Consider the following 9,938-nt stretch of genomic DNA (forward strand, 5'->3'; position numbering starts at 1 on the left):
ACGATACTCCTTTGGATATATCTCCTTTGGATATCTATCCCAAAGTGGGAATATTTGAAAATATGGTAGTTATATTTTTAATTTTTGAGGAAATTCCATGCTGTTTTTCATAAGCTAAGCCAATATACATTCCCACCAACAGTTTAAAAGGGTTCCTTTTTCTCCACAACTTTGCCAATACATGTTATTTTTATCTGTGTTTTTTTAAGTTTATATACCTATTTATTTAGTAATCTCCACACTAAACATTGCAAATATCCACAGTGAAAGAGTCCTTGTTGTATTCCTCTCTTCTTGGGTTAATATGGATAGCAGTATGTAAAGGATGATCAGTTTAAGTGGGAGAGAATTGAAAAAAAAGTAGAAACTCTTTCCTTCCTTCCTTCCTTCCTTTTAATTAACATATAATATATTATTAACCCCTGGGGGTACAGGTCTGTGAATCATCAGACTTATACACTTCCTAGCACTCACCATAGCACATACCCTCCCCAATGTCCATAACCCAATCACCCTCTCCCTAATCCCTTCCCCTGGCAATGGCAACCCTCAGTTTGTTTTGTGGGATTAAGAGTCTCTTACAGTTTGTCTCCCTCCCAATCCCATCTTGTTTCATTTTTTTTCCTTCCCAACCCCTCAACTTAAAAACTGAATGGCCTCTGCTCTGCTCTAAAGGGAAGAATGTGGTTTTGAGTATCAAAACCCTCAAACCCCCCACTTTGCCTCTCCAATTCCTCATATCAGGGAGATCATATAATTGTCTTTCTCTGATTGACTTATTTTGCTCAGCATAATACCCTCTAGTTCCATCCACATCATTGCAAATGGCAAGATTTCATTTCTTTTGAGGGCTACATAGTATTCCAATATTATATATATATATATATATATATATATATACATACCACATCTTCTTTATCAAAGTTATTATTTCAGAGATACAATTATGGAACTGCAATAACCAGTAGCCATGATATTCCAAGTATATATTATTAATATAGTGAAAATACCAGTAATATAGAGAAATCAAATCAAATATCACAATACTTATTTTCACCAAATATTACACTATTTTTAAAATGTCATTTTTAATGTGTATCTGAGCAAGTTGTATAAGTTTTATTTCATAAGAAAGAAATTGTTAAATTTTAAGTTGATATTCTTTAAACTGTATTTCTTTTTTTCTTTTTAAAGATTTTGTTTATTTATTTAAGAGAGAGAGAGTGAGAGAGACCTTGAGAGGGGAGAGAGTCAGAGGGAGAGCAGAGGGGGAAGAGCCAGATGTGGGACTCCATCCAGGACTCTAGGATAATGACCTGAGTGCAAGGCAGTCACCCAGCTAACCGAGCCACCCAAGTGCTCCTAAAGTGTGTTTCACAGAAAAGTTGGTTCCATTAGATGCTGGAAACAAATAACCTGATTTTACATTAAATAATTTTGGAAAGTACTGCACACTGTACCTCCCTCTTAGATAGTCACAAAATTTAAAAATACTGGAGGGTCTGATAAATCCTATATGATTTCTACACTATGTACTTTCAATATATATACTACCATAATTATCACAGGACCCCTTCTGCCAGACATTAACAATTCTTAACATATTCTGAACTACTGTTTTTCAGAGCAGTCTTTGAGAATCTTGGTTAAACAATATATATGTAAGTATGTATGCATGTATGATGTAATGTATGTATGTAGGTAATGTATGTAAGTATTTATAATCTCAGAGAATTTATTGTTTCCAAGTAACAATATTGAATTTCTGTATCTGGAAGCCATCCATGAATATAACATGCCTGTTCCATTAGCCAAAATGAACTGCCCAACCAGAAGGACAGATGCTATTTAACCAAATTCCTGTGGGAATGAGTGGGCTAAGACTTCCCTGATTACAGTTTAGGTTGAGAAGGTTCTTTCTTATTGAATTGGGTGGCCTGCATTCCCTGTCAACGTAAGTCCTCATGTGGTACTGTTGAGCTGGCATGGGTTCCTTGATTCATCCCAATCTGTGAAATGTCAATGTTATCCAAAGTCTGCAATAGGTTTGGATTGAAGGAGTGAGACAAAAGTTTGCCACTTCAATTTGCCAGACGTTGCTGCAATTATAATACTGTGACCATTATTAAAAACTGAATGGCCTCTGCTCTGCTCTAAAGGGAAGAATGTGGTTTTGAGTATCCCTGGGGTGAGAAACTTGGATGATCTATACCATTGTTTGTTTGTTTGTTTGTTTTTTTAATTATTTGGTGTGGCTCCTGCAAATGGTGGACAATCCTTTTTCTTTGGAGAGAATAATCATCCTGCCTGTTTTCACCACACTTCTGTGCTATAGCATGTCTCATGCAGGAACTTCCTTTTCCCTTTGGAATGTCCTTTCTCCCTCTAGATCATCCTGGGCTTGCCTCCTCTTACAAAGATGATGGGCAGTTTGCCATTCACATGAAGAAGCTCTTTTTCAAGCATCTCTGTCCCAGGTAGAGGAATTTCTTGGATAGCAGGCACAGAGCCACCTCCGGGCGCCAACATTAATTACCATCCCTCCTGAACTGATCACGTAGTCTGCCCCTAGTAGAGTTATGATGGAAGGCCCTTGACCACTGCTGGTTTGTTGGTATTGGCCTCTGTTTGAACAGTCCGTGCCTCTGTCAATCTGGCTGCTGAGACGGTGGTCATGCCTTGCTAGAGAGTGAAGCCATCTGCATCAACTGGCTGATAGAAGATGGTCTGCCCTTCAACAGTCTGTGCTACATGCTGCTCCTGGACAGAGATCGGCAGCCATGTTTGTGTCTGGCTCACACTGCAAGCTGCCTGTGGCTGCTGAATGATGATGGCTGAGTGGGGTCCTGTTGGCCCTGCACCTGCAATGTTTGTCCTCTGTTCCTGTCCCAGAGCAGGATTTATCTCTACAGATCCAACAAAATCTGCTACAGATTCTTTGTCCCAGATATAGGTTCTTGTGTGATGATGTAACTTGTCCGCAAGGGACTGTTTGGACCATGTTAGGTTGGCCAGTTGATGTGATTAACAGGCCAGTGATTAATGCTGACTTGTATCACTAATGGATGCCCCTGGACCTGCTGTTGAATCTATCTAACAGTCTGCTTTGTTATTGCTATCTGCTGCATTCTGCTCCATGGTCCAACCAAGTTAGAATCCTATTCACAAGGAGCTTCACTCTGGAGGTCCTAGAAGACAGGGAAGTACACTGGAGAGTGCAGGGGAATTTGTGGCAGGCAAGACCAGTTGTACCTGGAAACTACCTGGACCTAAGTGTCAGGAAGAAAGACATGCATCTCCACATGGCACTAACATCCTGAAAGGGTCCAGACCTTCAGTATGCCTGCTCCAGTGATGACATCCCTGAATGGGAATGGCCTCTGCAGGCCTTGGACTGAAATACCAGGAGGCACTCACAGGCTCTGGTCCAGGGCCACCAGCTGCTCTGCATAGCTGGCTAGACCAGCTCAAATCTGGCAATTTATTCTTCCTTCCACACATATTCATAGGCATATTTATATGCACATTGGATTGATGGAGATATGAAGATATTTAGGCAAAGATTTTTCATAAAAAACATCTATAACACAGTAGGAAAGTGGGAAAGCACAGGAAACTCCAATGAAAAGACAAACTATGTGATAAAAGAGAAGTGGAAAGAAAGTTCTAGGGATATTAGAAGAGTAATAGCCCCGTCTGAATACCAGAGAATAAAGTACCAAAAGAGTGATATTTGAACATGATCTTTAATATAAAAAAAAGGTCTTGACCAAAAATATGGGGAATGTATGGGAAACAGGGTAAATGTCTTGCAAAAAGTGGAGGAACAGTCCACCCCTCTCTTGTTCTATTTGTCTAGTGTGGGCTTCTCATTGTGACCCTTGATGTCAGCATATCCCGGGTATCTGGCCTGGTGCACTCATGCTTACAGCTGACATCCACACCCATGGCTTCATGTGAATCATAAAGATTGACGATGTCCATCCTAAGCCAGTCTCCTAAACCCAGACCATTTCACCAAATTCTTCCTTGATCTCTTCCAATGAGCGCCCCACAATAATCCTAAGAACATTATGTCCATCATTTCCTCACAAATCTATGTTGTCCCGAGTCCTCTAACATAATATATAACAATAAAATCCTTGAAAAAACAGTAAGGAGGAATCCTTAGGCAACAATAATAATCAGATGATGTCACATCTCTAGACAATTTAGAATATCCCTCAGAAATTGTCCACCCAGAAGAGATGAGAAAGAGTGATAGCGATCTACTCTAAAGAAAGTTACACTGGCAATGGAATCTCCCTGAAATGCATCTCTGTGAAGTGGAAGAAAAGAGCAGAGCAGATTTTCAACTTTAAGGGGATGCATGCAAGACTAGCGGCATAATTTGCAGTGCTCAGTGAAAAATGAAAAGCGGGCCCCTTTATTTAAAAATTATTAGGAATTATCAAGTCAGCAACAGGAGACACAAAAGTGAGCGTGGGGCCCTTCCAAGTGCTAGCCCTGGGCTAATGCACAGCCCATACCCCGTGAAGCCATGCCTGTGTGCAAATGCTAACCGGCCAGCATTGATGATTTATAAAGTACTTGAGGTTCACAGTAAAGGACTATCAGGTTATATTAAAAATGGGAAAATATTCATAGAAAATTTTTAAAGGAAAGTAAAAGAGAAAAGTGAGTTCTAAATGAGAAAAAAATGTGACATCCAACTTTTCACTATTCGGCTCTACCTTGTAATTACCAGACATGGTATGAAATACTTTGTCAATATTCACACCAATTAAGGACGTGAGCTTTTACTTTACCAACTCACAACCATTCTGCATTCAAGTTTTCCTTACAAGTGTATTTGACATCTATTCATGTATTTTATGATCAAGAACCCTCACCGTGTCCACGGGTATTTGTCTTCACCTGCACATGCTTATTTTAAAGAAAATATTCATGCAGCTCCTGTGAAGCCTTGTTTTCAATTCTGACATCTTATCTGCAACTTCCTTCCTGATAACCTCAGAAAAAAAGCTTATTACTTCTGTTCATATTCTATTCTGCTCTTATTTAATTCCTTCCATTATCCCTCAGTGGTACAAAGTTTTCTATTATTGATCACGCTATCTTTCAAGAAGTAGTGGGAGACTCTTCTGTTGTTTTATTCACTTTCAGGGCAACACATCTCCGTATCATCAGCCGAGCTTCTTCAGTCAATGCATTTTACCCTTTCAGTTTCACTTCATTATTTACTCTTTCCAGTGTATGAGATATTTTCCCAGGTTGAAGCAAATTAGGCATCCATGCAAAATGTATGTCTAGCAAGACATATATAAAAGAATTTTATGAGTATCTGGGATGCATTTGTGCATTATTGTTGACATATATGCCCCCACTGGTCCAGTTTTGATCCTTCGTCATCAGAACCTGTCAATCATTCTAAATTGTATGTGAGTTTTATAATGTAAGGATATTTCCCAGAGGCTAAAACAACTGAAAGTCTTGGGCAAATGGAAAAACAAACTAATAAATAAATAAAGAAATTCAACAAAAGGCATGACAGAATATGCCATTCTGTGTATTTTTACAATTTGGATTTTCAGTGCTCTGCCATGGAAAAGATGAAAAATTCTATGACTAAAATTCTTATGGTGAAGTGGTTTTTTAATTCATCTTGTTTTTAGAAAACAAATAAGGTAAATTAAATATTCTGAATGATTTCAAGAGCAGAAAGCATGATACCATGTATTTTGTATGGTTGTTAGGTTATTATGTTTTTAATAAATGGTGTATATAATTCTTTTGATAAGTAATTTTAATGACATGTATAGCAAATAAATGTTTCCATAATTCTAACCTCTTGAGCATTGTTTGTTATTCTGGGCACATGCTACTTTCCTTTACAATATTACTACATTCAGTATCTTTTTTCTGTTTCATTTCATAGTTAAGAAGGAGAAAAGGCTTATTAAAGAACATGTTTTTAAAATTTTAAAAAGCACAAATTAGAAAATATCCATATATAATTTCCTTTTTTCGTAAGTTCTTGTTAGACACTAGTGTCTATTATCATATCTTGACTTCCGTAGTGGGGGTATTTAGTTCTATATCTTGTACAGTAACATAGAGTTTCTAGTATTTTATCAGCTAACCATGTGAGTTCCAAATTCATATTTATTCTGAAGGATCTGAGAAATAAACCTATAGGATTCTGTAGAAACTATATAAGCACAATCTAAATTATAAAATATAATTTTGCAATATTATAAAATTGGATGTATTCAGATGTATTATGGCATTATTGTTTCCTTTTATTTTTATTTTGTGAGTGTGCAATAAACCCCAAAGTCTTAATTATTTAATACTCTGTGAATCACATGTCATTCAAAAGTGACCAAGGTCAGGCATATGATGTGTCAGTCACAATCCTGGCATAATTATAATTTTACCACAGGAGCTGGTTTCCTGTGCTCCAGTTTCCCTTCCTCCCAGATACTGGAGTATGTGTGTGTTTATGATGGTGTTTGAGAACCATTTGCATTCGGAATGGTGTAGGCATTTCAGTGCAGAACACTTTTAACTTACAACTATTTGAGAGTATAATTGCAGAAGATAATTCATTGAAAAGTGGAAAGTTTATCACATTTCTGTTGTATTGCTATGATCTCTCATATGATAATCACATCTTAATTGACAAAATAAAAAAAATAAAAGAAACAGATAAGAAAATTCAGAACAGAATGGTGATCTTACCCAGAGACAAAGGTACATACTTAGAAAGGGGAAGATAAACGGTATGGAAAAGTTCCAACTCTAAGGTTTAAAATGAGATTACAAGCATGGTCAACATTAAATAAATTATGACAGTAGGGTATAGACTTGGTGAAATATATTTTAGAGGTGTAATATTAAATTATACTAACTGGGGGCTACATTAATAAAGTCAAGTGCAATGAATCATGGAGTATCTACTAAGCTGAAGCAGGATATGTTATGAATCAATTTACAATTTGCTTATATCTTGAGATCCAAATCACTTCATACTGAAGATGGCTATTGAACTCAAGAGAACAAGTCTACAGGGATACACATCAAATGGAACTGGACTGCAGGTCAGGCCTGTTAGAACAAAGTTTTCAATTCTGGAATGCACATTAAGACTAGACCCAGTACTGCCCACAATTCTGAAGAGGTAAAAGAATTTTGGTATAAAAAAATCAAAGTCTGGGGCACCTGGGTGGTTCAGCTGGTTAAGCGACTGCCTTCGGCTCAAGTCATGATCCCGGAGTCCCAGGATCGAGTCCCACATTGGGTTCCCAGCTCCATGGGGAGTCTGCTTCTCCCTTTGACCTTCTCCCCTCTCATGCTCTCTCTCACTCTCTCAAATAAATAATGAAAATCTTAAAAAAAAGATCAAAGTCTGTATTGTCCCTTTCACTGCTAATGTCTAGTAATTCTGTGAGGTTCAAACTCTGATAACTGATATTTGTTGTTGTGAATTATTTAGCAACAACGTAAAATTGTCTAGGCTTACACAAATAATTTCGGTATATTTTTAGAATTTCATGCATTGTAAATAGGGAATACACTTGGTGTATTAAAAACAAGCCGTGCATTAGAGAAAAGAAAATCTCATATTCAAAAGAAACACCATAAAGCCATGTTTTCTAAACAGAATGCAATAAAATTAGAAATAATTGAGAAAATGTTATAAAATTCCTCATATCCGGTAACCAACAAACTACAAAGTGAATGTTGGCTCAAAGAGAAAATAAGGAACTTTGAAAAATAATTAGTCCCTAATTCCTATGGAACCTCCACATGACAAAATATGAGCGCCAAAACTGAACTAACCCTTGTAAGAAAATTTGTAGCTAAAAATGCAATTCAAAAGTAAAATGTTTCTACTATACAGCCACTAGAAGCTAAAAGTTAAAAAGACAGATAATTATAAGTATCAGTGAGAATATGAACCAATAAATATTCATATACGACTGGGGGCAAAGTACATTAGTGCAATCACTTTGGAAAAGTTTATAACCTGATGGTATCTTTAAAAGTTGAACACTTAAATATCTTTTAACCTAAAATTTAGACTCCTAAGTACATGCTTAATAGAAATATTTATATCTACCCTAAGACATGTGTTAGAATGTTCATGACAGCACTATTTTAATTGACCCCAAACTTAAAACTACCCAGATGCCCAACAATATTAGAATGGAAATCAAATTATAGCATATTCATATAATGTAATACTTTCCAACAAGGGGAATAAATAATTTGGCATACATGCAATATGACTAGATCTCATAAGCATCACATCCAGTGAAAGAAGCAAGACGTAAAAAGTTACACACTATTTGTAATGAAATACTGTAGAATCCCATACAGAACACCGCTTTAGAAGAGGGTAGAAACAAAGGGACTGTGAGAGGACCTTCAAGAGGTTATGATTTTTGGTCTAGTCTACTAGCAATGAAATCCGTTTGTCAAAATTATGTGAGTTACATTCTTATATGCACCATTCAGTAGTTTATATTATACTTTAATAAACAGCTTTAAAAAGATGAATAACTCCTAAAAAATATTTAAGTGCTCCATTCAAAATTCCACAAAGAATAAGGAAACAAATCCAACATACAAAGAGTGAGGAAAGTTGGTTTTGAAAAAGAGCCAAGAGCAATGAACGAGAGCAAATTACAAAGCCTCATTCAGGCTTGAGGATGGGTGAGAATGATGATTTGGACTCAATTAAGGTTAGTATCACCTTCATTTCTTACAGAATCATCCACAAGTAGTTCAAATTCAAATCCAATTTATGGTCACAGATACATGTGATTACATTTCTTTCCTTCAAACAGAAGCACGAAACAGAGAGAAAAAACTCCCAGATGAAAGGAATTCAGTTAGGCAGTGTTTTTCTCTGTTTTAAGTGGTAGTTGGGGACAGTGCATGGGAGGGAATATGAACACAAAAACAATAGTTTTATTTCTCTGCATTGTTTCTTGATGTATTATTGGTTCTACTTTTGTTTCTACTACGGCAGGCATGGCTAAGTTCTACCTATCAGTCAACCATCAGTGCGTCCTTAACTAGTACTTAAAAATCCTTGATGCTGTTGGCGACACTTCCTTATTAATCTAGTGAAGTATGTTTTTAATTCCACATTAAACTAACATAGGGCCAATTTAGTTGACAGGTGACAGCAATTTCAGTAAAAGTCACTGTATCACAAAACCTAATACAAAAGTTAAAAAGAATGAAAACTCCATGTGATTCAGCTCTTTGAACATGTTGTGTATGGATACATTTCACCACCCATACATGGTTTATAAATTCCAATCATGCTTCTTTCCCCTTTTTGAAGGTTCAACAGCATTTTTGTTGTTGTTGTTGTTGTTAATTACATTCAGAAGCTCATTGCTCAGAACATTTCTTAGGGATCCTTAGCCGTAGGTAAAGTTATCCCCATATGGGAGTAATAGAGTATGTAATCTCTCCACAACAAGCTCAGGCTCTGGGTCTGTATGACCAGCAAACTTCTTTTAGCTAGACAATAACCAGCCACTTGGGAACATAACTTTTGAAGTTTTCAAAAGAATTACTCTCTCCATGAAGCAAGTTTGACGTGAATATAAAATTAGTATAATCATGTCTTCCTCTCTGGCACCAGGCTGTATTTCCTGGACCTCTTGTAATTACCTTCTCTGCCAGATCTGTACTGTCCTGGGATAGCAAGATGAAAGCCCAATCTCAATCTCATGGTGCCAGAGCATTTAGGACTCTTATCCCTAACTTTTTATTCATCCTTAGAAAAAATCAAAACAAAACAAAAAACTGAATTAATCTTTCTTACTTTAATACGTATTTTAAAAATTTAGTAGCATCACCATTTATTCCTTCTAATATTCAGCTTTATATTATTCCCATGACCACTACCATGC

General features: G+C 36.6%; 1 pseudogene; it reads right to left on the bottom strand.

Annotated features, from left to right (window-relative positions):
• Positions 1-2,313: 2,313 nt before the first annotated feature.
• Positions 2,314-3,138, bottom strand: LOC122907460 (annotated as a pseudogene).
• Between the last annotated feature and the right edge of the window lie 6,800 nt (positions 3,139-9,938).

This window comes from Neovison vison, chromosome 5, assembly GCF_020171115.1.
Source record: "Neovison vison isolate M4711 chromosome 5, ASM_NN_V1, whole genome shotgun sequence".
Taxonomy (NCBI): domain Eukaryota; kingdom Metazoa; phylum Chordata; class Mammalia; order Carnivora; family Mustelidae; genus Neogale; species Neogale vison.